A 27,838-nucleotide genomic window follows, 5' to 3' on the forward strand; every position below is an offset into this window, starting at 1 on the left:
CTGCATGGTAAAGATCTATTCTATGCCTTTTTCTTTGGTAAGAAACATCAGAGTGTGAGAAGTACCAGAGCGGATTTAAGGCAGTGGAAGTTTGTGCTGTGCCCTACCTGTCATGTTAGGAAGAACTGAACATTCCAGAGGAAAGTTTAAGAATCAGAGATAAAGATTTCCCCTTAATTTTTAAACCAAGAGCTGGCCTCGTGTAGGCTCTTGATCCATAGGCATTAATGATGATGGTTTTCATTCATTAATTGAAGGACTCCTGAAGAACCTCCCAGAATGCTGCTAAGACAATAGAAAAACTTAAATATGTTGTTTGAAAATCAATATAGAGACATTTGTAATCTCAACTGGCACTGCAAGAGGCGTAAAAAAGACCTTCTGGCACTCTTCCTCCTGACTGACAAGTGCCACTTTATAATTCTCCACACAATAACTCTGGATTTCTCAGTTTCCACCATGGGCTTTTGCAGACCACTCTTGAGCAGTGTTAGATGAAGATCCTGACTCGAGAAAAAGTCTCTTTGCTAGTCTCCTATGGAAGGAAAGCAGGTTTTGAGACTTGCGGATTAATATAACATCCTATCTTTACCTGAAAGCCACATTTGAGAAAACATCAGCTTGGCTCCCAGTAGACCTGGGTGCAAGCAGCCTTTTAGACCTCTCCTGACAAGTGGAGGAAGCAGATTTCTCAGGTCCAAACCCCATTTCTCTGAAATGACTGACATGACAGCTCTGTGATAGCTGAAATGATGACTAACCCCCATCTTGCCATGAAAATGTCACTCATTACACTCTACCAACTTCAATTTTGTGCTTTGTTCTCAGAGGCACGGTATGCCAGGGTGCATCTCTGCTGTGAAGAGCAAACAGTGCCATTACCTCCTGGCTGAAAATGAGAAGAAAATGAATAGAGGCTGAAATATGAAGTGCCATTATAGGAAATTGGTTGGTTATTAGACTGTATTTGCTGCTGCAGTTACAGAGCTGTTCTGTACAAAAAAAACCAAAACCCCACAAAGCCCAGAAACAGCTCGTGGCTCAATTTTCAGATGCGTGCTGGCAGCACTTGGTACCCCTGTCATTGTCAGCCAAGTCCCTGTGGACCTCCAGCCTTGGACTTCCTTGGCAATAACTTGGCTGATCTGCAGGCAGTGTGGGTTGACTTTGATTTATGTGACTCTGGTTCAGTTCTTAACTTTGTAAAATAAACATTTTTTTCTTTTTCCTGCAAAGTTGAAAAGAAGCTCCCACTTTTGTTCAGAAGTTTTTTGGGACAAAGATTATTTCTCATTGTGTACTGAGCGCCATAGGCATTGATCTCAGATGGCAAGTTGCTTTAACACAGTAATTAATGAAACAGTAGCGATATTTCCTTTGTGGTAATATCTGTGAGCAGGTTTCCTTGGCAACAGCCTATGCACAAGCTTCTTGCCTGTAGCAAATGTGAAGTTATTTGAATCATTCACATTCTTTTAAAGAAAGAAGGCTGCTGTGACTCAAATTAACTCAGATTTACTGCAAGATGAAAGTACACACAGGGGCAGCTACCTCAGGTCAGCTGATGCACAGAAACCTTTTACCCTGCATTAACTCACTCGTGTGTTTGAACCTTCCATGCTACCATAAGAGCTTTTATCTCAGAACCATAAAATAGTTTTGGCTAGAAGAAACTTTCAAGGTCATCTAGTGCAGTACAGGAAATATATGTATTTTCCCTAACTTTGTTTTCTCTCTCTAGCCATTTTCTGTCAACAGAATCCATACCCATTTTGTAGTAGGATAGCATTAGATCTTCATCTTCATAGTCCTAGTGGGAAGGAAAACATATGTCAGAATCCAGGGCATCCCTCTGGCTGCCCTGGCTGTCTCGAGACCATGGCAGAGGTCTTGGAGACCTTGGCAAGAAGTCAAAACCAGCTGTGGCTTCCATTTAAGCCTGTGGAAAAAACTGCCAACTCTGGATGAGGAATTACAAGCCACAAAGGTTTTAGTAGTGTGATATTTGAACTAATGCAGGGTGGAAGAGTGGAATTTTGGGATTTTTAGAGTGGGGTTCAAGGGGGTATAAGATGGAGGAATTTGGGCATGTCCTAGCCTTCTTTGTCTTGTCCTCCATGTCTTGGTGTGATGGTGGCACTTTTCTATTGGTTTAAGGTAGAGATTCACAGTCTAACATAGGTGACGGGAATTGGCAAAGAAACTGTAAACGTAGACACGTAGTTTTGAGTATGTAATGTGGAAGCAGCCCAAGGCTCGAGGGCAGAATGCCGTGGTGGACTTGCTAGCTGGAGCTTGGCAGGTCAGAGAAAGAATGTTTAGATAATAAGGAAGAAACAACCTTGAAAGCACCATCGGAAGCATTCCAGGCTCCTTCTTTGGCTGTGTTCGGGCTAGGGAAGAAAAGATTCTTTACGATCTCTCTTGGGTCACCTAGGAACCCCAAGAGAGAAATCCACAAACATATTCTGGCTTGAATTCTTCCACAGCCTTCATTTCCCATAACCACCTCAAGTGATAACAACCAGTGATGGAGGTTAGGGATGGGTCTGGTCATGATGGATCCAGCTCAGAGTGGCTTTGAGGGAGACAAATAACAACACAACAGCCAAGGATTGGCAATGCACCCTCACCCTCCCAGACATTGTGCTGGTCAAGGTCTGGCTCAAGCCAAGTGTGGGAGAAACGAAATTCTGTAATCAGTGTGCAAATATCGCTGTAACTCAGTTATTTTCTGACATAAATAGTGGACAGCCCAGAGCTTTTTGGGCTCTCCTGCACATCAGTACAGTGAATGTCTTGATTTTCTCTTGAGTAGGGACTCTTCTCAAGGTTGCTCCGCCAGATTGGAGAATCCTTATTTTGTGAGACACTCAGTGAGTTTGAAATAAAAGCACTGAAACTTTCAAATCTTAGCTAAGTGATGTGAAGGTCTGATTATGTACAAGTAGTGCTTCAGATGTAAACAACTGACCCTTCTAGAACATAAGGGAGTCCTCTCTGAACCTCATGGCCCAAGGGGAGGGTGGTCCTCTCAGTTTTGTCTGACTTTGTCCTCTGTGCAGTAAAAAATCAAGAATACCTTGTCACCTAGTCATGTTAAACCACCGTCCAATTTGCTGTCAAACTCTGTTAAATCTCTGGTTTATAAAGATAAATATATTGGTACTCCTCTGTTAGTGAAGTGTGTCACAACATCCATGTCAAGGACACAAGACCCTAAGCATCATGATTCTTTTTGGCTGCTGATGCCATATTTCTCTTCTTCCAAAAGAGATAATCCTTTTGAGCAGATGGTGAAACAGTTCCAAAAGAGGAAGTCTGGGATGAGAAGAAGTATTCTATACCAAAGCTTTTTATAATTTATTTGTTGTATCAGTGAACAGTTGAATAGTCAAAGAGCGTCAAAGAAGCAAAAGCCTTCTGGAGCAAAGGAAAAGTATTAGTTATCTTGCAGATCTTTTAGGTTTGTTTTTTCTAATGCAGGAGGAAGTGCCTTAGCAGATCAAGAGACAGACCATATCAATAATCAATTGCCTTCTTTTCCAGTGGGAAGTTGTGGTGAATTAATCTTTAAAAGGTTTTGCCACCAATTTTTAAGGAAAAAGACTACAGCAAATATTTCATTCCAATGATATTTTTCTTGTATTCATCTGGCATCACAGCCTGGAGCTGTTGCTTGGCTTTATTTTTAAAGCCTGTATGGACCTGATTCTTTGTGAAAATCCATACTGCAAGGATGTGAAACATATTGGAAGTGGAATATTAACAAAATTTATAATTGGGACCTGGTCTGAGATAGAATATTAGACTTGGATAATCTAATATAATCTGTTGGTATATAATGTTGGTTTAACACCTTGTCAACTTGGTGGAAGAAGGTAAGGACATTTTCAGCTAAGTATTGAATTTAAAGATAGATTTAGAAGAGATCAGAGTGGGACTTTGAGAGTATCAGTTGCTTTCTCCTCTGTGAACTGTCAGTGTCTTTTTACACCTCTGTTGTCCCAATGTGTGAGTTCAGATCCCTCCTAGGGACAAGGAAGTGGGATAGAAAGATAATGAAGCCAAACTATTGGACTCTTTCTTCAGCTTTGCAGTCTGGAAATGTGACCTACTAAACCTAGGCCTGGAGAAGATCCACATGGCAGAACCCCTAAAAAACCCCAGAAAGCTTGAGTTACTAAAAAGCTCTGTCATTCTTTGTTTTTCCATCTAAAAATACTTTTATATAAAAGACTTCAAACTGCTTTTTGTGCTAAACACACAAATGGAAATCTCACTGCACTGCACATATTATCTCACTAAAATAAATATTGTTGCCTTTAATATTTAAAGAGATTTTTGAGACAGCCACAGAGGATGAAAAATACAAGCCAGGAAAAGCGTTCTGAGGCTCGACGCCCTACAGAGGTGTATTTCAATTCTCCTGCTTTAATTTCTTTAGCTCTCAAGGAATTCCAGGGCCTGTGAAATGGCATGCTGGGCAGGAAAACAGAGCTGTTGTCCCCAGGGGTCCTCTGGCTCTTTGTTATTCACCATGACGGGAATTTTTCTCCAGTATGGGTTGAGGACCTGCATCATGCACACCTCAAAGCCGTTGGAGTAACAAATACACAATGCCCAGTGCATCCCAAACACCATCAGGCACTGGTACTTAAGGTAGGACAGGGGACATGGGTTTTCCTTAATTCTGTCTGTGCTACCAGAGCTGAGTTCAGCCTCTGTGGAAGTCGGTAGGAACTTTGCTGTTGGTTTTTTTGGCATAAGGAGAATTGGGACGAGCAGAAACTCTTCCCTCACAGTCTGATCCCAGATGAGATTCCTTGCCTTGTCCCTGTCCCAGAGCTGTGTGTCTGACTCTGACAGACCTGTTCCTCCATTACACTCAGGACAAAGTCAGGGTGCCATAAACAGCAAACCTATGTTCCAAAAATCCATCCCTCCCCCGTGCCTTTCCTCCAGGTGGATTCTCTGGGACACTAAAATTTTCAGTTTTGAATTTTATAGGGGCATGATGAATTTAGAAAGTTCTGAAGGAAGAACAAAGGGGTAATTCTCAAACTGTAGATGTCAGATGAAATCCAGAGTAATACCAAATGCCTTTGGTCACAGTTACTGGGACCAGAAGCAAAAAAGCAGTCACTTGTTCTATTGGATGCCTTTAATTCATTTAACCACAGTAATTCCTTTGCCTGCAGTAAAGGGAGGAAGAAATTACCTAATGTTGATTCTGGAGAGGGACTTACTGTAAGGACATGTAGTGATAGGACAAGAGGGAATGGCTTTAAGCTGGAAGAGTGTAGATTTAGATTCCATATTAGGAAGAAATTCTTGCCTGTGAGGGTGGTGAGGCTCTGGCACAGGTTGTCCAGAGTAGCTGTGGCATCCCTGGAAGTGTCCAAGGACAGGCTGGATAGGTCTTGGAGCAACCTCAGCAAGTGGAAGGTGTCCCTGCCCATGCCAAGGGCTTGGAGCAACATGGTCTTGAAGATCCCTTCCAGCCCAAACCATTCTATGGTTCTGAATAGGTGAACTATAATGGCTTCTAGCATCAGAAAAGACCTGTTACACTGGAGACTCATAAAGTTAGGAATACCCATATGGCTCGAGTTCATGGATACAGCCACATCTCTACGTGTGCCTGGCATTTTTGAATTCTGCATTTCTGGATTAATATTTTGAGATCTGACTTTTCTCCTGCAGCTATCCCAATATAACACTGGAGTCATACTGTGATCAATTAGATCTTTTCTGTGCACAACACACACAATCAAACATAACTCAGGTGTCATATCCAGTGGATGTGAGGCTGCAGTTCAATGTCCATTTAAAGCAGAATTCAGATGCCTTTCCTTCATCAGTTTATTCCCCCATTTTTGTGCTTTTTGCAAAAGAATAGCAGAGTAGCAGAGATTATGTACATCCCTACAACTGGCATCATAATAATTCCTAATGGTCATTTTGTATTTTTCTCTCCTATTCAACTGGGAAAGTTCTACTCTGTAGAGCAGAGGAAGGACTGTCAGCAAAAGCTCATTTGGGGGTCTGTTCTCCTGTATTTTCAATGGACTTGGACTGTCACAAAATCTTATCTTACATCCAGAGAAAAGAGGGTTGATAGGCTCCTGGCATGATTATCTACTCCATCACCCTGCCCTAGGGCAGGGTAGACTCTAGTAGCATTGATAGACTCAGGGTAGAACTGGATAACCACCCTTTTGTGTAAATTTTTCATCACATGGAGCCAAGAGTGCCAAGTACACGCTCCCTAAATCATTCCACAGAGACTTTCACCTTTCCCAGCCCTTTGTAGGAACTCCAGGCTACAGGAGCACTCAGAAATCACACCTACCTAGAAGCTTTCTCAGAGCACAGCTGGACAATGGCTGATACCCTCACCACTGGCATCTCTGCTGCCCAAAACAGGGATGCAGCCAAGCTGCCTGTTGGGAACAGTCCCTGTCTTGTGTCAGTGCTTCAGAGTTGGGTGGGAATTGTGCAGAATAATGAGCTACTCCAGCTGCAGCAGCACCAAGGACTGGTTTAGCAGAATATGTAATTAACTTTGAGTGTTTGACAGTGGCTCTGCCACTCTCTATTGCTAGTATAGGTCCAGCTTTGGAATTTTCCTTCATCACATGCTGAGCAGCCTCATCTTGGTCCTCACTTCACCATGCTTGGAGCAGTACTGAGCTCAACCATATTAACTCAGAGTGTGGCTTGGAAATACTCAGATTTGGTGGCTTCTCAGCTAGTTTATGTTGAGAAATGCTAGTTTTCTTTATAATTTTGGCCACATTCAGTTGATTTGGTTTTTGTTGCCAAAAAAAAATGAGAGGTGTTCATGGTAAAGCATTGTTTGAAAGGAAGTTCTGTGGTTAAAAAAGCTGCTGTTTATTGAGATAATTGTGGCTTTCCTGTGCAATGATACAACACAAAGTCTGACCTGATTACCCTGAATTTTTACTGATGATGTGACAGGAGACCTGGGCTTTTTAGGCTTGGGGATGTCGAGGCTCTATCTCGTGCTGCAGCAGCAGCAGCAGCTCTGGCATGCAGGGTGCTCACTGAACCATTTCTCAGTGCTTGCTGCATTATTATTTATGCTTTACTATTTCTACAGCATGCATGGCCCTGTCTCCTTGCCATTCTTCAATCCTGCTGCCACAAAATAATGCCAGAGTGGGACTCAACTGGTTATTAATATCTACTTCCCAGTTTTTCTTTCCCAGCCTTCACCTTTCATGTTAAAGGGGCTCCTCTGCTCTTGGTAAATGTAATTAAACCTCCTCAGCCATCTCCTGACTGGCCTCTTGGTGGTACTCTTAACTCAGCATATTCACCAGCTGCTCTGGCTGCTTTTAAAGGCATCAATCTCCACCCTGCTCTAGAGAACGTTTTTAAGTAGATACTAAATATATACAAACTTTATGGACATAAAGCAAGATTTTTTAAAGGATTTGCCAGAAATACAGAAGCTTGATTCACTGATCCACGCTGACCTACTTCAGGGCTTCACCTATTTTAGAAAGCCCAGTGCTGAGATCTGATATCCCTGGAGCACAGATGTTTGGATCCAGTGCTAACACTGGGGAATGAAGGCAAAATAAAAAGGGAGTTTGTCATTTGCATTCCCAGCAGTTTGCTTAGTGCCAGGCAAAAGAAAAGGGTCCCACTGCTGTTAGGAATGTGCTACAGTGAATATTGAGGCAGGTATAATTCAGTGTCTGTGTTCTAAAATGTCCAAGGAACAGACCCACAGAGGGAAACACTGATGAGCTTTCCTGAAAGCGTCTCAAAACAGGGTTAAAACCTATCTTCATATTTAGACAATCCCTAAGAAGGACTTAATTAGGGTGAAACTAAGGATACTTCCAACTAGAGTGGTTAGAGTCTAAATCTAAGCCTGGGATCAAAAGTGAGAATCCCAGAATCATCAAGGGTAGAAAAGACCTCTGAGATCATCGAGTCCAACCATTAACCCAGCACTGCCAAGCCACCACTAAACCCTGTCCCCAAGTGCCACATTTACACATCTTTTAAATACCCCCAGGGATGGTGACTCCTCCCCTCCTCTGTGCAGCCTCTTCCAATACTTGACAACAATTTAGATGCAGAATTTTTCCCCAATATCCAACCAAACCCTTCCTTGGCTTTGTACAACTGACCCAAGCGTGGGCTCTCAATTACCAAGAAATTATTGGCAGATGAACTGAACTCAAAGGTTAGTTAATTTGATCAGAATAAGTAGAATTATGCATTGAAAGTTAGACTTTCTAGTAATAAGAATGACTTAATTTTCCCACTGTAGACCAGCCATATCCTGCAAATAATTTATTCTGTTTTTTTGCTAAACATTTGTCAATGGCTTTAGAGCCAATTCATACCATGGGTCTGCTGACAGTTCTCTTTGCTGACTGCCTTGGGTGCTCAGACTACACACAGATTCTGCTCTGCATTGAGTTGAATGAAGGCTTTCTGAAGCAGAAAATAGTTACTAAGGAGATAGCACATAAACAATATATACAGATATGTTTGCTAAATACAGATTGTGTACTGAAGATATTTATTGCAGCTGCATTTAGGCAAAGGGAAGAAGAACAAAAAGAAAGACAAGGTGGAGGGAAGAGAGAAATGAATAAAGTGAAACATGACTGTAATGAGATAAAGTCTTCACAATTACAGAATTAGAAGCAAAGAACACTACAAATACACTGCAGTTATGTCCAACCCCTTCTCTATTCCCACTCTCCCCATCAGGCAGAGGTTTAAATGAAGATAAGTGGTTCTTAGATCCTTTGCCATTCTCTGAGACCACTAAAATAGAAAATGTCCAACACCTGCTGCAAGCATATTAGTAATCAGATGAAAAATTAATGCCTACAAACCCTCAGAGTTAACGCTTCCCTTCAGCCATCAGCAATTAATAAGAAAAAAGAATGCTGCAGGAAGGACACAGACACAAAATACCTGCCTAGGAGAACCCCTTAGGGATCAAAATGGCTGGCAGGGTAATGATTAGGACAGGAAGGGTAGTGATTAGGACATAGGGATTTTGGCTGGCTCCTCAGTGGAGTTTGGAGTGCTGTGTGTGAAAACACTGCCCCTGTCATTGGTAGAGTGACCAGGTGTGCAAAGGGGCTGCAGAGGGGCTGCAGAGACCCCTTCTTCTTTGTGCATTGAAGGATAGGCCCAAACATCACAAAGAGCAGCCAGGAGACCTGGTTCTTGTCTTCATTTTGTCACTGGCTGGGTCATGTTGATCAGTTGTCACACCCCATGTCTGTGCCTCAATTTCTTTTGCTGTAAGAGCCTTGACTAGGACATAATTTTCTGTAAATGTCTTGAGTAAGAGAGGTTAAAACTGCTCTTTCTGAGGCTTTGCCTCTATTATTTATCACCATCTTAAAAAAAGAGAATATTTTGCTGGCCTTCTGTTGAGCCTTCATTCTTCAGCCTATCTGAGCTCACTCTTAAGTCTGCAATGTTTCAGCTTGAGGCCAGCCCAGAGAGTGATTCCAGGGAGGATCAGGCTCTGTCCCCCAGGGCTGTGGTGCCCTGGCCTCCCTGGACACAGCAGAATCCCAAACACCACCTCCCCTCTCAGGATCATCTTTCCTCCCCCCACATGATTGCTGGCTCCACACGTTTCCCCTTGGAGAGAGAAAGAACCACAGTGAGGAAGGAACAAAGCCACCAGGATTAGCTGAATATTCCCCAAGGACCTTTTCTTATCTGCTGCTTGCAGTCTGCCTCTCTTGCCTTGGCACACCTCAGGCTGTCCAGATATGAACAATGACAGCAAGAGAAGGTGCCAGGGAGGCCTTAGAGCCCTTTCCAACTCCTGAAGAGATTCCAAGAGTGTTGGAGAAGGACTTTAGACAAGGGCATGGAGTGACAGAACAAGAGAATAGTTTTTGATTGGATATTAGGCAGAAGTTCTTCCCTGTAAGGTTTGTGAGGAGCTGGCACAGGTTGTGCAGAGAAGCTGTGGCTGCCCCATTCTTGAAAATGTCCAAGGCCAGGTTGGAAGGAGCTTGGAGCCACCTGGGATAGTGGAAGGTGTCCCAGCCCATGACACAGAGGTTGAATGAGATGGCCTTGGAGTTCCCTTCCAATCCAAACAATGCTAGGATTCTGTGATCCCATTGGAGAAAAAATAATCATTTTTACTCCATTTTTGTCTGAGATAAAGCTCTTATTACCCAGAGCTTGTCATTCCCTTCTATATTGCTGAAGCATAGAAAAAGTTTTAAGAGGTCCCAACATTCTTGTCTTTTTCCTTGCAAGGACAACAGGGCAGCAGCTCTCTGGGGCCTCAGAGGGAGTGAGAAAGGACCTTTTCCAGAACTGGGCTGTGAGCAATATGGGACAGGATGAAATCCAGGGACTTTGTGCATGGCCAGCTGAACTGTTACAGAAATGAAAAGTTAATCACACCTTTTTTCTTGCTGTCTCCCTCTCCATTTCCTTCTGCTGAAACCTTGGAGCTGAAGAAAATAGGTGCTATTTTTTGCTCCAGGTGATTCACACTGACAGAAAGGGAGGGAACTGTCCTTTAAGGGTTACAATTTCTGGAATACCAGAATAACTAAATATCATCTTGCTGAGGTACCTGCTATCCCTCACTTTGTGGCAGAGGTGATGGGGATACTTCCCTGCAGACTATCCCATCAGACAGCCTTTCTTCTCCATGGGCTGCAGAGTTTTGGCACAGGGGAGCCACAAAACTGGCCCTGGTCTGGCTTGGGATGCTGCTGAGAGCTGTCACTTGCATCTGGGCAAAATTAAAGGCAGTGAAGAGTTTCTTTAATCAGTGGGTGGCTGCAGCAGCTTTAATCTGTTTTGCTATCTGCAAATGGGATGAACTGTCCACATTTAGTTCTTGTCTATCCTACAGAAATCTTCCTCCCACTTGGTGAAGGCAAGTGCCTCAGTTTGTCTTCTGTAGCACAGAAGTTTCTCCCTTAAAAAAAAAAAAAAAAAAGAAAAAAAGAAAAGGAAAGAAAAAAAGGAAATAGTTCCCCCACAATTTGCTGGAATGCTTTGAAAATGCTTTCAGAGCATGAGCTGTGACTGTATCATCACTGCACTCCCCGTGGTTAAGGATTTCTTTTGTTTCTTTGCTCTATATTAATTTTTGACTGCAATAGTAGGAATTTCACTTGAAGCCTCATTCCAGGAAAATCATTATCTCTGAATTATCTCTGAATTATCATTCCAAGAAAAGCATTATCTCTGAATTATCACCTTGATTGGAAATGCAGTCTTGGAAGGTTCTGTCTGCACAGTACACTCTTTAAGTACTGGTCATTTGGATGGATAAAAACTTTGTAGGTAGGTGCAGCTCTGCTAGGAAAGGTAGATCACTTAAACACTGCAATAATATTTTATTTCATTGTTCTTCAGCAACACTTAAAATTTGCATTTTGTGGCCTTGGTTATGAGCTGCTGTTTGAAAGAAAAAAGAAAAAATGTTCTTATCCATGAAAACATAATTTTAAAAAAATCAAAATTAAATGAAAAATAAAATAATAAAATGAAATTTGCAATAGACTAAAACATTCAACACTATCCCTGTCTAGTGATCAGCAGAGAAATATTAGTGATGATAAGACTTCCTGTTATGTTTGGTCTACTGCACTCACTGTATACACACACACATAACTATTACCATCCAATTATAACCCATTAAATCAATTAAATCATCTTCCCTGGCATTTTCCATTCAGGGAAGTAAACCACTTAATCTGCCATGTTAACTGCTGAGAATATTGATCACTCTGTGCAGGGAAGACATTCCCATATTTGAAAGATGGAAAGGTTGTCACACTTCTGGGACTCGTTGGCTTCTTTATCCCATTAATTCCCCCACTTTTGTGTCTTCAGAGGAGAAGGTGAGTCCTTGCAAACTGCTAGGAAGGAATAGAGTAGAAGAGCAATTTTGTCTAAGATTTGTGCCTTTGTGTGGGATGAGCCCTGGCTCAGCTGCTCCGTTGGTGATGCCCAGCCCAGCCCAGCAGAGCCGTTCTCTCAGCAGGGTCCTGCTGCCTGATGTCAGAGGCAAACACAACATCCTTGGCTTGGCTGGCTTTTCAGGAATGACATTCAAGATTCTTATGTCTGTCCCACTGTGGGAGCAGCCAAACTTTCTTCTCCCGTGCTCATTCCAGTGACACTGACAGCCCTTCCTCTTGCAGACAGCCCCTGATACCCAAACCCACTCAACACCAGAAATGTCTCAACAGCTCCTGCTACACTCTGTGACATTTCTGTCCATCTTGTCTTTGACTGCAGTCAGGATTTCCTCTTTTAGGTGGAGGGCTTTTGGATGAGCCAAGAAAGATTTTATTTTTCCTTAGTGCCAGGTGGTGCCTGCTGGCTCACAATGTGAGCAAGGGGATATGAGCCCTGTGATGAATCCCAACTCAGCTGTTCCCCTGTGCCCTTGCACAACCACGTGTGAGTGAACCAGGGAAGAATTTCTCTGCAGGCTTGATGACCAACAAATTGGAGAATTGTCATCAATGGCACAGCAGCTCCTGTCTGTATGAGTAGTGAAAAGGTCATGGCAGAAGGTAATTTGGATTCCATCCAAGTGTCCCACGTGCTGTTTGACCCTGCAACCTTCAGAAAGAGTGACGACCTTTCTAGACCAAAGGTAAAGAAGATTATAAAGTGGTCCAACTCCAGCATGGAAGATGGAATGCAGCTTGTCCCAGAAATGCATGTCCTGGCAAATTGTTTCTTAGAATGGGTTGGGATTCCACAAAGATGCTGAACTTTATGTTCATCCCTCATCCTGACTACTGGATGGACAACATCTGTTTTAAGTGATGAGGGGTGCTGGCACCTCAGTTCCAAATATTCATCTGAAAAACTGTCCCTGGGCTGGCCCCACAGATTTAGCAGTGATGCAGTGACAAGCTGTATTTCTGTCCTTACAGTGTAAAGGATTTTTGTGATTCAACATAAAGTGAGATCAATATAAAGTGTGATCCAGTCTAAAGTATTTCCAGTGCTTGGACCAGAACATGGAAAAGGAGGGTGAATTCTTCACTTAAAAGGGCTGATTTGGCAACAGCCAATTCAGTGCTGTTGGACACAAGAGGTCTTTCCATAAGAATGTGGCAATTTCTTCATCCAAAGATAGATAAAGATTTTAGAAGGGAATAATCTTCCCTGTGGAGACATCAATTTGTGTCACTGACCATGGCAAGGAGCTGAGGGCAGCTTTTCCATGAGTCTGTTGTGAAGTGAACCTTCCTTGGATGGCAGGGTTAGATATGTGCTAAAATAACAGTTTTAAAGGCTCATGGCCTATAATTTTTGTGGTCTGGTACTTCAGGGGATGTTTAGATGGCATCATCTGAAGATAAAATCCAGTTCCTCAGCTCTCTTCTTCAGGGTTCAGATAGGACTGGTTTGTTCTCTCTGCTTATTCTGATCTTCTTTTGGGTTAAGAAAAGTCTCCCCCTACAAGGATCTTGGACAATGTCTTTTCAATGCCCATGGTCACAGCATAGAGCCAGGGGAAAGGAAAAAAAAAAAAAAAACCCTTATTCTTGGCAAAACTACAAAATCTGCAAGGACAGGATTAGGTCTGTGTTAAGTAATGCAGGCCTGGGTCCAGCTGTCTCTCATGTGCTGCTTTAGCTGTTTCTGGCTATTCTTTGCTTTTAGGCAGAGTGGAAATGATAAAGGTTTATCCTGTCAGCAGCAAGTAAAACTCCTAGAGCTTTTAAGTGCCTGGGTTTGAGCAACTACCAAGCTGCTCATTAGCTTATGTCCTTGTATTCTGCTATTTTTAAAAATATTTCTGCAGTTGTTGATTAATCTGTTTTTATTGCAGGTATCAGTGATTTCTGTGATCGCTGTGTGTCCTATTTTCTCCTGAATACTACAAAGCCATGAAAAATGGTTCCAATAAATTGTCCACATGACAAATATGCAGATAAACTGGCCTGGCCTTCAACACAGACAAGGAGAGGTTGTGTAATTTAAAGGAAACTCTGAAGCTACCCATAAACCCAGATGGATGCAATAACCACCAGCTAAAAGTTCATGTGGTGTTTGCCCTCAGGAATTGTCAGTCCCCACAGGCTGCTGGTGGGGTCACATGTAAGAGGGCTGTTTATGTGCTATTTTCTTTTTATAGCTTAAATCAATAAGCTGATTGAGCTGAGCTGGATCGATCGTCCTGAACTTTATTTACAATTATCCTCTAACAGTTTATACAGTGGTGCTCTGAACATAATACAGCAATTCTTTTTGAGGCAATATATCTGCAGCTCAGCCTGAATCCTGCTGGACTCGAGGTGTTTGGAGCAGTGTAGCTGTGCTAAAGATCTTGCTAAACTTGGGCTGATGCAAGGATTTGCAAGATGATGAAGGATAGTAAAAAAGTCTGTGTTAGTCAAGGGAGAGCAGAGACAAAATGCTCCCTCAGTGGATGGAGAAACAGCCTCTTGCCCAGGGCAAAACAGTGCAAAGGTGCCATTCTGGAGGGAATTCCATTTGTTATTGTGAGAATCTCAGAAAAATCCCCTGCATCCAAGCTTGGCCTTTTGTGAACCCTTTTTACCAGGCAGCTTCTCCTTAACAAACAACCTCTCCCCTCTTTTCCTGACCACCTGCCCCATTTATCACAGAATCCTAAAACAGCTTGAATTGCAAGGGATTTTTGAGATAATTTCGTTCCAAACCCCTGCAGAGACACCTTGCTCTAGACTAGGTTAATCAAAGCCCTTTCCATCCTGGCCTTGAACACTTCCAGAAATGGGGATTTTCCCAAAGCCACCCATTCCTGCAGTCCTGTGTGGAGATGAAAGCAGCTGGGGACAAGAGCTGCTGATGGGAGAAGGGGAGCAAGAAGCAGCTGTCCTTTCCAGAGGTCCCCATTGCTCTTGGCACTAGAGAAGATGTTCAGGACGTTTCTTGGAAAGGCTTTGGTGGAAGGTCTGGTGGAAGGTGTCCCTGCCCATAGGAGGGAATTGGAACAAGATGTTCTCTGAGGGCCATTCCAACCCAAACCACTCTATGGTTCTTCCCATCAAAGGTCTCCCTTTTAAAAACTATCCTAATGTTACCTTTATTTAGTAAAGTTGTAAGGCAGTAATATTCCAAATGACAAAAACCTTGGTTCTGATGTCAGTTCTGTGCACATAAATCAGGATTTCACCCACAGCTCTCAGTTCCATAACTGTATCCTAGAGATGGGAACACTGTCTGAACTCTCTAGATGAGTGTCATGGTTTGACACTGGCACAATGCCAGTGCCCCCATGAAAATGTGATCCCTACCTTGAATGCTGTGAAGTGGAATCTAGAATAGAGCAAAGCAGGCCCAAGCTTAATAACAGGAAAAAAACTTTATTAAACTACCACTACAAAAGAAAAGAGAAAACTAAAGAAGGAAAAAAAACCACACAAAGATCCAAATGAAAACCTTGCAAAACATTCCTCCCCCCCCCACCACCCAACTCCAACAAACCACAGTGAGACACAATCTGGACCCCAATCAGGTTTCCACCCTCCAAACAATCGATACTCAGTCCATCGAGGGAGCAGAGTCTCTCCTGTGCCACAGACCCCCCAAGAAACACAGCTCCACATCCTGTGTTTCCATGTCACACATGGCACCGCCCGGAGAAAAAGTTTGCCATGGTGACCCTTCTCCTTTCCATGCACAGTGCTCTCACCACCAATGCATGGATGGTCAGACTGCCTTTAGGATTTTTCCTTTCAAGGATGCCCTGCCAAGAGGGGAGAAAACAACAGTTCAGTTTTTCATTGTTTGGGACCACAGTCCCCCCCATTTTCCCCTGGGGCCGAGGGCTCAAGAACAGAGATCTTCTCTTCTCTTCTCTCTCTTCTCTTCTCTTCTCTTCTCTTCTCTTCTCTTCTCTTCTCTTCTCTTCTCTTCTCTTCTCTTCTCTTTTCCTTTCCAGGGCAAGGGGGCGCCACCACAAACCCCCTAACCTTTTCTCTGTTCACTCCACTTTTGTCTTTTTCCCAGCTGAAGCAGGTCTCTCGACTCACTGGCATCCTCCCAAAACACAGTCCCTCTTGACGGAGAAGATTTGGTTCAGGTTGTGGCTAACACAGAAAAGTCCAGCCAAAAGCCACTCCTTGTCCCCCTCCCATCCAGAATTCCTCCTTCCAACATCCCATCCCAGGGTCCAAGGTGTCCCTCTTCCTCTCTTTCAAACCGAGGAGGGGAAAGGAAAATTTACAAAACTTTCATTTCTCAAGGAAGGGTTAAAAGTCCGAACTCCCAGGATAGCTCGATGCCCGGACATCCAGCAACTCCCACACAACTGGGCACCTTGCAGCTCCCCCCGCTCCTCCTTCCTTGCGGCTTTCTCTCTCCCTCTCGGGAGAGGAACTCTGGGGGGGGAAAATGGAGACATCTCAGATTTCTTTCACCCTTCCATCTGCAAGAGCCAGCCCGGTTCCAGTCCCTCCACCCTTCGGAGTTACCTCCATCAGGCCATGGGGGCTTCCCCTCCCCCACCCAGCTCGTGGCTGGGCGGGGGAAGGTCTACACTGCACGCTGACCGGAACCAAAGAGAGCGAGTTCCCCTGGGAATTCTGCTTTCAACCCCTCTGTGTTCTCAGAGGCGTGTCTACTTTCAATTGGTCAATATCTAAATTGACCTCTTCCTTCCGGGGAAAAATTATCTTTCCGTGTCAAACCACGACAATGAGTGAGGAAGATAATTGCCTAATGAATTTAATTAATATCCACCTACTTTTGAGAAGCCTCAAATTCCTCTGAAGGTTTAAAGCAGTTTATTCACCCATGCTGTGAAAGCACAATAACATTGAAATATCAGGTATCAGAACCAGAGGGTTCCCTCATCACAGAGAATGCAACTTCAGCCTAATGGAAATAAGAAACAAACCTCTTAAGTTTCCAGCTGGAATTGTGTTCCCTTTTTCCCAGGGACTTTCAGCTCCTTGCCAGGTACAACTTACAAAACAATGTCAGCCAAAAAGAGACTCAGAAGGCCTAAATGCTAGGTCTTTTTTTTTTTCTTTTTTCATTAAATGTGATTATCTCGGTAAAGGTGATGCCATTCTTTATTTTTAGAGTGGCAAGAGAGATCAATCTAAAATACAGTTAAATCAAAAAGAGTCCAGCACTCAGTGGAAAAGTTCCTGGTAAAGCCCAATCAAATCAACAGAGGAGGTGGCTCACAATGGCTAATGAACGTTTCTTGGCAAGTGTGAGGCCAGTACCAATCACACTCCATGGCTTTGTATAGGGAAGGACTAAAAGAAAATCAGCCTTGGTCGTAGTCCTGATGAATTCAGTGAGGAGAAAAAAAATCCCACAGAGGAGCACTTTCCCTTCTGTTTCTTGAAACCTGAGAATTCTACAAGAGAATGTGTTACCTATATTAAAGTTTACAGGATTTTAATAAAAAATTATAATAACACAGATACATTTAATTTTGTCTTCATCATGCCATATAATAATTGAGACTAAAAATCAGGGCTAGAAAACAGCAACTCCTTTTTTTTTTAAAGAGTTGAAGCTTCACAGTTTGTTTTCAATCTTGTACTTGAACAGATGGCAACTTTTGCTGTTACAATTTTTCATCACAAAAGACTGATTGATTCTCTAGTTGTTGGGGCACTTACCTCTTATGGGGAAAACTTAAGTTCAGATTCCTGCTTTGAATCAGATAAGGCAGTTTTTGTTTTCTAAGCTAACTCTAAGCTATCATATTTTAAAATGCTATTGATTTTTTTTTTTTTTCTGAGCTGGCATCCATCTCTATTAAAGTTTGGTCCTGAATGTGAAAAATATTTCTTGAGAAAAATTTGACTGAATGTTGTCATATGCAGTCTAAAATTCCAATAATGGCTTTTTCTGATCAGAGGATTTTGTTTTGATGATCATGATCCTCAGACCTCTCCACCTGTTTAATTGAAACAAAATCAAACCCAAAAATCTGCTCAACTCTATCCCACTTTTCCTTTTCCAATATCCAGAAAATTATTGCTTTCAATAAAAATGAATTTAAACATGATAATTATCTAGGAGCATTTCCAGACAACAAGTTTCACACTTTAATGTCTTCCAGTTCCTAAACCAAGATCTGGAACTTATTAAACCTGGCAACTGGACTTGAAAGAAAAGAAAAATGGAAAAATCATAGGCAGCAAAATCTACAAGTGTGACTTTTAATTTCACTTGCTGTAACAGTTTCTTTGCTGTTATTTGGCTTTTAACATGTGAAATATCTGGTATTTAAGACCTAATATTACAGGGATTCTTTTGTCTGATGTTATAGCAAATATTGTTGTCCTGCTGATGTTTTTCCAATATTCCTCTACTCTTTTCCTAGAATTTCCTCAGCAAATACTGAATTTTCAATTATTATAGTGTATATGTGTGCATGTAGTGACATTTTCACAGCTAAATATCAGAAATTTACTTCATCTCTTCCTTCCAAATAGACTAGAAAAATATTAAAATCATTTGCTCTTTCTATCTGCTGCATATTTAAGCAATCATGAATTCAATTTCTAGGTCTATTTGCCATTAGGAGAACTAGAAATAGGAGTTTTTTTCCTATTTTTAAAAGACAATAGAGATTCTTTTATTGCAATGTCGTTCATAGGACCTGAAGTTTTGTGAAAATAATAAAGCCAAAGCCAACAAGGTAAGTCTTTCTACCATGCTGAAAAAATGCTAAAGCTGCAGGAATCTTTTCTTAACTGCTTTGGAATTCCTCAATATGTTCAAGATCCAATCTTTCTAAGAGAAGCTGTGTTCTGTCTTTTTGATGCCTTTTACATAAATTGTCTAAAAATCTGATCTACTGAGGAAGAGCCAATGGAAAAACCATTGGCAAAATTAATCCTTAAGGCTTGCTTATTTATTTTTATTTTTCCCCCCTCCCTTTGCTTTCTGGTAGCAGAAGAAATAAGATACAAACTTTTATTCTAGAAAACATCATTTGAACATTGGATGATGTTTTTAAACCACGGGGAGCTGGTCTGACATGTGCTGAAGTCAGATTTTTCTTTGACTGAGCCACTCACTGATGTACAGTTGCTTAGAAGCTGAGTAAAACAGAGTCTGCCCCAAAGCATCTCCAACAGGATCCTACTTCCTGACAATCTTTCTGGACCCTCTGGAGGAAACAGTTTTCTTTTTGATATCCCTGTTGTCTGATATTTTCAACACCATGGATAAACTGCCTTTTGCTTACTTGTTTATTTTTGATGCATAAACATGAAACAGGACTGAGCACATGTGCAGACAGAAACCCAGCGGGGTAAAAAACTGACACTTATTTTTGGCAAGTTTATATGAGTCACTTTTCAAGAGATTTTACTGCTTCTGCTGTGTTGTTTCAATGGTTTTAATATGGTGGTACTAAAGGAAAAAAAAAAAAAAGTAAGGAAAAGCTGTGCAGCCTGCAGGTAAACTGGGGTGATTCTGCCCTGTTCAAATGGAGAAAAGGAACATTTTCACCTCTGGTCCCTGCCCCGTGATGAAATCTCCTTCACTGAGCTGCAGTTTTCCTTGTGTGGAAACAACCTCTAAAGCAGCCTCTAAATCCCCATTTTGTTATTGAGGAAAAAAAAAAAAAATCTGTATTTTTGCATTCCAGGAAGAAGGAAGGAAATTTGGGATGAACACATACTTTTGATATGCAGTAAGTGTAGGGAAGTCCAGCAGGTCAGGCACCAGAAAGATGTCAAATAAAGGAAATAAAGGAAAATAACTGAGTGATTTTGAAGGTGCTCTTTCCATAGTTCTTCCATCCAGTGACCCCTTGAGGTGCTTTGGGATTACAGCAATTCACCTGCCAGAGATTTGGGTTCAATACAGAATCAGAGAATGGTTTGGGCCAGAAGGGACCTTAAAGATCATCTCATTCCAAGCCCCTGCCATGGGCAGGGACACCTTTCCCTATTCCACGTTGTTCCAAGCCCCATCCAACCTGGGCTTGGACATTTCCAGACATGGGGGTTTCTTTTGGGAATCCCTTTTATTCTGATCATCCTGATATGTGAGTGAAACCAGCAGACTACACCTTCCAACCACAAATCTGCTGCCCCCACTAACAATGGAACATTTCCTTTTGTGCATAAATATGAACAATTGCAGGGTAGAACTCTTGGCTCATTTTTAATACAGTCAGTAAATCCATCCCTAATGAACTTATTTGCTTCGTCTTTACACATTTCTTGTGAAAGAGTTATAATCCCTGTTATCACGTTCGTCTTGGTTTTCTGTGGGTTTAGATCATGGTGTATGAGGAAGCAGTAGTGAATATGATTGACTGTACCAATAAATAGCAATATTGTTTTTTTCCTGTGGCATTATCTCTGGAAATGTAAAAATGGTTGATCTGTGCCAAAAAATCCCTGGAATTTATCATGTTGTTTGTGGGTTTTTTGACACAGATAATTGTAGATCTTAGATAATTTCTCACAGCAAAAACTTTAAATAGTGGAAGTTAAGGTGTTTCTTGGTGCTAAAGAGTCTACTTTGTCACTTTTAAATGTTTTTTTTCCTCAAACATGGGTGTTTTACAAAGTGAAGCCACAGCTGAAGTTCTCTCCTTTTTCCCTTCTTCATTATTTGAGTTTAGTCTTTGATTTGGGACTTTGCAGGTCTGGTCCCACATCTGACCTGTTTCTGCAATCGTGGTTTGTCATCCTTGAGGAACTCCTGACTGCATTAAAGATGTCTCTGATCCTTTTGGGGCCAAGACTTTACCCTTTCTGCCTTGTGAATGATAAAGCATGTGCACCCTTTTATCTATTCACTCTTTCACTGCTATGTGTGCGAGAGCAAGTTCTGAGTTTAAATGAATTCAAAAAAACTTTCTTCTAAAAAGAAGAAAACAAAAAAAGAAGTAAACTTTGTACTTTTTTTTTAAATTCCCTGATTTCTAGAAAAGATTTTCCACTTTTGCTCTTTTACTTATCCTGTGTCAGATGTCTCTTCTTAGCCTTTCTTCTTCTTTAAGTCTCCCAGTGCAGCCCTGTGAAGTGCCATATGCCATGTGCAGAACCATCAAGTATCATGTATTTAGCATAAAGTGCCATAATTCTCACTTTGCTTGCTTGCTAACTTAGTGAATACAGATGGTTAAGTATAAAAAAGTGAACCCTTGCTAGTTCTTCCCAAAGAAAACTGCAAAGTGAATTCAATGTGCATAAACCAGAGCAGAATCAAGGCAAGAGACACTTCTAACCCGTGCATTCATTTTATGGGATATGAGAAAAATGTAACCACAGGACAGACATTTCTTTGTGAATCACTTTCAATGAAGCTTCTACTTTCATAGAAATGTAAGGTTTTGGTTTTGTTTTATTTATTAAATTTTTAAATTCATGAACATTGCTTGCTCTCAAACATTTTAGCAGTGTTGTGTTGCAGTCTTTTACTCAGATTTTAGGAACATTCTTCTCCAGCTCCAGCTGCACCAGCTGAAGATAATGCCTTCAGCTGTACCTTCCTAAGGTTTGCCATCTCCTCTTTTCTGCCAGATATTTTGTCTGAATATTTGTAATTATTTTCTGATAACATGTACAAGAAAATATCATCTACATGCTCAAAACCAGTCTAGGGGTTTTAAAACAAAAATTTGTGGAGGAACAGTCAAGTCAAATACTCTGTCAAGAGGTGGTTGGGATATGGTGTTCTATGATCTCTGGGACACCACAAAGAAAACAAGAGGCAAAAGTGTGTGAAATACATTTCCAAACAAGGAGTTTATGGTGCTCAGACTGAATTTACTGAGGGATTATGGCTGAATGTGTTCCAACATTGTACTGAACATCACTGATTAATCCCATTTCCTTCCCATTCACTACTGCAAGCAACTAAAAAAAAAACAAACAAAAACAAAAACAAACAAAACAAAAAAAAATTAGTTTGGATTATGATAATTCAGGCTAGAAACCAGGACAAGGTCAGGTGCCTGAGTGACAACTACTGTGAACATCTCTTATCAAATCCAGACTCCTACCCTATGCTGTTCTCAGAACATCAGCAGCAATACAATTGAGCCAGACAAATCTTCTGTAGCTGTGGTAACTGTTTTCTACACTGGCCCTCTGAGAGCCCTTGCTGGAAAGCACGAGGTGTGTTTATCCTATTTTAAATCTACGGGGAGAAATCTTCCTGATCCCTTCAGGATGTGGCCTGCTTTTCCTGCCTATGATGCTATGTGAGGCTTTGGATGTTGAAATAGAGGCTGCCTGTTGGATGCTGGCACAATCAGCTTGAAAGACTGATCAAGCTTATTTGCCTCCTGCTTAGAGGCCTATCAAAAAATGCCAAGAATTAAACTCTCCGATTAGGAAATCTGCCATTTCCAAGATCTGTGCACCAGCAATTGACTTCATGCCTTGGCGAGGAGCAGGCTGGAAAAGGATTCACTCATGTGTTTTGTCTAATTGTTTGTCAGGGAAAGGATTGCCTCAAATCCTTGTGAAAATCAGACAAAATATCACAGTGGACCAAAGCTTTGATTCAATCTGTGCCAAGGAATGCTTCAACACCCTCACTGATTATTGGATGCTCCTCATGCACATGGTGTTGGTACAAAGACCAGCTTAAGTCTTCATCCCACATTTGAGAGATGCCTTTTACTGTAATTTTTGGGAAAGCATTTCTTACAGCAGAGGAGCAGAGAAGTGCAGGATAAGGAAAGAGGCTGGAATTTATCTGCATTTCCTGCTGGGCCTTGCCAGCACAAGATGCTCCCTGTCAGTTTTTCATGGAAGCACTGCGGAGTTCCTTTGGGCAATATAGCAGGGCACTGGGTAGGGTTGCCCAGAGGCATTTTGGATGTCCCAATCCTAGGAGTATTCATGGACAGGATGAAGCTTTGAGCCACCTGGTCTGGTGGAAGGTGTCCCTGTCCACAGCAGGAGGGTGGAATGAAACAATCTTTAAGGTCCCTTCCAACCCAAACTTTCTGTGATTCTATGTTCACATCTACAACCTCTTCTTGTTTTCTCCCTTCTTTTACCCAACTCCTGCTCCGGAATTTCTTAGGCCAATCCTTTCTGGTACCTTTGATTTCACCAAGGGCTTGCTAGGACAGGACATTTTGCTGACAGTTCCTTGGAGAAAGCTTCGTGCAGAGCTGACAAGGACACCACAGGTTTGGTGGGGCTCAGCAAACCACTGAAAAGGTGAGAGGTGGTTGATTGAGGAGTTATTCTGCCTGGACAAACAGCCCTGGGGGAAACACCTCTGAAGTCACAGGGTGCACACAGGAAGGTATCCTGCCCTTCTGCAGACACTATGGGAAGAGGTTGATGCAGCTGAATAACACCACAAATATGGAGCTGGCTGCTGTAATTAGCAATTTCTGACATAGGTTTCAACCCACTCTGCATAACAAGGGTGGTGTGTATCTCTCCATGAGATTATCCTGCAAGGAAATAACTTTTGCTTATGTTTGTTTGGCCCCCTGAGTTTTATTTTATAGCAGAACCTCAGCAGATAAAAGTTAGCATAGTCCCACTGTGATGCTGGTTTACATGAAAAATTCTTTGCTTGACATCCTCAGGGAAATATTTGTCCAAGGACAATAATATTACTCATTCTCAAGGTTATTTTGAGGTGGAAATTACTGATTGTAAAATTGTTTGAAGCTATGGAATGAAATAGTGATGTTTGATTTTATGCTATTTATTATACCTTGCATCCATTATGTTTTGAATTGATACATTTTACTTCTTCCAGTGAAAGCAAAATCTGGAGAAGGGGCTGAGGAGTGGGCTTGGATGTGGTGATGGTAAAAATTAGACCAGAGTGAAGCCAAAGTGGACTTTAATAAATGATTTCAGTAAGAAACCATGAAAGGAAAGTTTGTTTGTGATAAATGTGCCCAGTGTAGCCCAACCTCCCTGTACATAACTGTAGATACACAAATCAATTTCTATTAATTTAATTGCTTTCTTGCAGAAAATTGGACAACAGCAACAACAGCAAAAAGAGTCAAAACAAAACAAACTACAAAGGAGGACAGAATAAATGTCTCCTAAACTGAGAGCCACTGAGATATTTTTTTTTCTTGGCTACACTGTGTGATATTTTTCTCCACGTTTTCTGCTCCGATTAAGAACACTTTCATCTTCTGTAAGGTTAGTAGTGTGTGGGCCTGTACAAAAGCATGCACACAAATGAAGACTAAAGCTTCATCTCTGCTCAGCAGCACTGGCAATTTACCATCAATCTTGTCCCTCATAGAGAGAGGGACAAGAAGATATGTATCTTCTCAGAAATTCAAGGTGTATTCTTTCAATGTTCAAGTTAAAAGAAAGGCAAAGACATGAAAAACCTGGATCAAAACAAAAAAGACTACAGGCAGAAATTCAATCCAAAATCTGGGAATTGAATACTCTCACTAAGGTACAGAATTGTTGCAGTTTCCTGTCATTATGTGACAACGTCTAAAGCTACATAAGTACCTGAAATTGTAATGTCAAGACACATACCAAAACGCTGCAGTATTGATGTGCTGTGTGCCTCATCCATCTGCTCTTACTCATGACAAGTGGGACCTCAGCCATGAGTGTTTTGCACCTTCACCTCGTGGGGAGCTGGGAGTCTTCTTCTTGCAAGCCACTGGGTGAAATAAGAGCAAAAGCCAGGCAGGAAAGCCCTCCTAAAACTCTTGCTTTTAGAGTGTTCACCCATTAAGAAGAAAACCAGCCCCTACCTACACTCCAGCCTCCCAAGGGAGCACCTTACCAACATTTTAATTTAATTACTTGCCTCTTAGACACAGCTGATTAGGGATATAGTGGATTGTTCAGATTAAAATTGCCATCCTGCCTAGAGCTTCTTGTTTGCATCCCTTGCAGAAGACGGGCATTTGTGAATGCTGAAGGCATGGTTCTACATCTAGGAGCAAAAGAGGACATCCTGACCTACAAGTCAGGGGAAAGCACTGGAAAGCAGCTGCATGGCACAGTAGATGAGCCACTTATTTAATGTCCCCTGGGCTGCAGAGCTAATGGGAAACCAGTGCTAATGAGATCTTGGGTGCATGCAAGACAAGCTGATGTTATTTCTCTACCCACAGCTGTGGCAATGGGAACACCAGCTCTGGAAATGATACCCAGACATGATTTGTAGTCTGGATATAGGACTGGGCACTGATCAATGTAAAGAAATGTCGTGGTTTGACACGGAAAGAGAATTTTTTCCGGAAGGAAGAGGTCAATTTAGATATTGACCAATTGAAAGTAGACACGCCTCTGAGAACACAGAGGGGTTGAAAGCAGAATTCCCAGGGGAACTCGCTCTCTTTGGTTCCGGTCAGCGTGCAGTGCAGACCTTCCCCCGCCCAGCAACCAGCTGGGTGGGGGGCGGGAAGCCCCATGGCCTGAGAAAGGTAGGCCGAAGGCCCCAAGGGTGGTGGAAGGACTGGAACCGGGCTGGCCCCTGCAGATGGAAGGGTGGAAGAAATCTGGGATGTCTCCATTTCCCCCCCCAGAGTTCCTCTCCCAAGAGGGAGAGAGAAAGCCGCAAGGAAGGAGGAGCGGGGGGAGCTGCTGCAAGGTGCCCAGTTGTGTGGGAGTTGCTGGATGTCCTGGCATCGAGCCATCCTGGGAGTTCGGACTTTTAACCCTTTCTTGAGAAATGAAAGCTTTGTGAATTTTCCTTTCCCCTCCTCGGTTTGAAAGAGAGGAAGAGGGACACCTTGGACCCTGGGATGGGATGTTGGAAGGAGGAATTCTGGATGGGAGGGGGACAAGGAGTGGCTTTTGGCTGGACTTTTCCATGTTAGCCACAACCTGAACCAAATCTTCTCCTTCAAGAGGGACTGTGTTTTGGGAAGATGCCAGTGAGTCAAGAGACCTGCTTCAGCTGAGAAAAAGACAAAAGTGGAGTGAACAGAGAAAAGGTTAGGGGGTTTGTGGTGGCGCCCCCTTGCCCTGGAAAGGAAAGAGAAGAGAAGAAGATCTCTGTTCTTGAGCCCTCGGCCCCAGGGGAAAGTGGGGGGGGACTGTGGTCCCAAACAATGAAAAACTGAACTGTTGTTTTCTCCCCTCTTGGCAGGGCATCCTTGAAAGGAAAAATCCTAAAGGCAGTCTGACCATCCATGCATTGTGGTGAGAGCACTGTGCATGGAAAGGAGAAGGGTCACCATGGCAAACTTTTTCTCCGGGCGGTGCCATGTGTGACATGGAAACACAGGATGTGGAGCTGTGTTTTCTTGGGGGGGTCTGTGGCACAGGAGAGACTCTGTTCCCTCGATGGACTGAGTATCGGTTGTTTGGAGGGTGGAAACCTGATTGGGGTCCAGATTGTGTCTCACTGTGGTTTGTTGGAGTTGGGTGGTGGGGGGAAGAATGTTTTGCAAGGTTTTCATTTGGATCTTTGTGTGTTTTTTTTCCCCCTTCTTTAGTTTTCTCTTTTCTTTTGTAATAGTAGTTTAATAAAGTTTTTTCCTGTTATTAAGCTTGGGCCTGCTTTGCTCTATTCTAGATTCCACTTCACAGCATTCAAGGTAGGGATCACATTTTCATGGGGGCACTGGCATTGTGCCAGTGTCAAACCATGACAAGAACTCAATTTGTTTCAGTTTGTGAAAGAAAAAGAGGGTTAAAAAAAAGCCTGGAAAGTGCTTTGTACACAAGATATAAAAGGCTTTTTTAAAGACAAAATACTGGATGGTAAAGAGTACCTTCAGCCTACCAGGAAAACATATTTCAAGAAGGAGCAGCAGGCAGAGATAGACAAGCAAACAGTAATAACTGGCATTTTTTAGCAGTAGGGGCTATTAGTCACTGCAACAAACAAGCAAGGGAAGCTGCATGTTTCCTATCTTTTAGCATTGTAGAATCAAGTTTGAACATTTTTGTGGAAAACACACTTCTGTCATGCAGAAGCACAAACTAACTCAAGTTTAAAGGGAAAAAACCAAACCACCAGCTAAAAAGGATGCAGAGGAGGAGAATTCGCACTGCTGATGGAAAGGAGAAGTTGCTTCATGGAGAGACAATATTAAGTTGGGGAATTTTCAGTTTGGAGAAGAAAAATGTGAGTGCAGTATCCTCAAGTATCTATTGTAATAAACATGGTGGTGGATGAGACCAATTCAATTCAATGAGTAAGGAAAACTCTCTGAAACTACAGGACATGGATTTAAAATGAACAAACAAACAAAAGTACATAAATTAGGTGATTCAGCTCCTCTACTGCACTGTGGTGAGACCCCACCTGCAGAGCTGCATCCAGCTCTGGGATCCCCCACACAGAAAGGATGTGGAGCTACTGCAGCAATTCCAGAGGAGTCCACAAAGGTGATCAGAGGGGTGGAGCACCTCTCCTATGTGGGAAGACTGAGAGAACTGGGATTGCTCAGTCTGGAAAATAAAAGGTTTAGGGGTGACCTAATTGTGATCTTCTGGTTCCTGAGGGAAGCAGACACAAAAAGATGGAGAGGGACTATTTACAGGAGCCTGGAGTGACAGGACAAGGGGGAATGGTTTTGAACTGCCAGAGGGTGGGCTTAGATGAAGTATTAGGAAGAAATTCTTCCCTGTGAGGGTGGTGAGAGACTGGAACAGATTTTCCAGGGAAGCTGTGGCTGGCCATCCCTGGAAGTGTCCAAGGCCATGTTGGATGGGTCTTGGAGCAACTGGTTTAATGGAAAGTGTCCCTGCCCATGGCAGGGGGCTGGAATGAGATGATCTTTAAGGTCCCTTTCAACCCAAGCTGTTCTATGATTCTATAACTCTAGATGTTTATTTAAACAGAATGTCTGTGAATGTCTGGAGCTTTGTTGCCATAGGACTTGTAAAGACTAAAAACAGAAAAATAACATGGC

The 27,838-nt window shown here is 42.3% G+C and overlaps 1 long non-coding RNA gene across 1 annotated transcript; it reads right to left on the reverse strand.

The window, feature by feature from the left end:
- Positions 1-15,354: 15,354 nt before the first annotated feature.
- On the reverse strand, positions 15,355-24,247 carry LOC146768494 (uncharacterized). The gene is made up of 2 exons (XR_014953134.1): positions 16,485-24,247; positions 15,355-16,391 (listed from the first exon to the last, which is right to left on the reverse strand). It is a non-coding gene; the product is annotated as an uncharacterized LOC146768494 (long non-coding RNA).
- Between the last annotated feature and the right edge of the window lie 3,591 nt (positions 24,248-27,838).

Source organism: Lonchura striata, chromosome 2 (genome assembly GCF_050655825.1).
Source record: "Lonchura striata isolate lonStrDom1 chromosome 2, ASM5065582v1, whole genome shotgun sequence".
Classification (NCBI taxonomy): domain Eukaryota; kingdom Metazoa; phylum Chordata; class Aves; order Passeriformes; family Estrildidae; genus Lonchura; species Lonchura striata.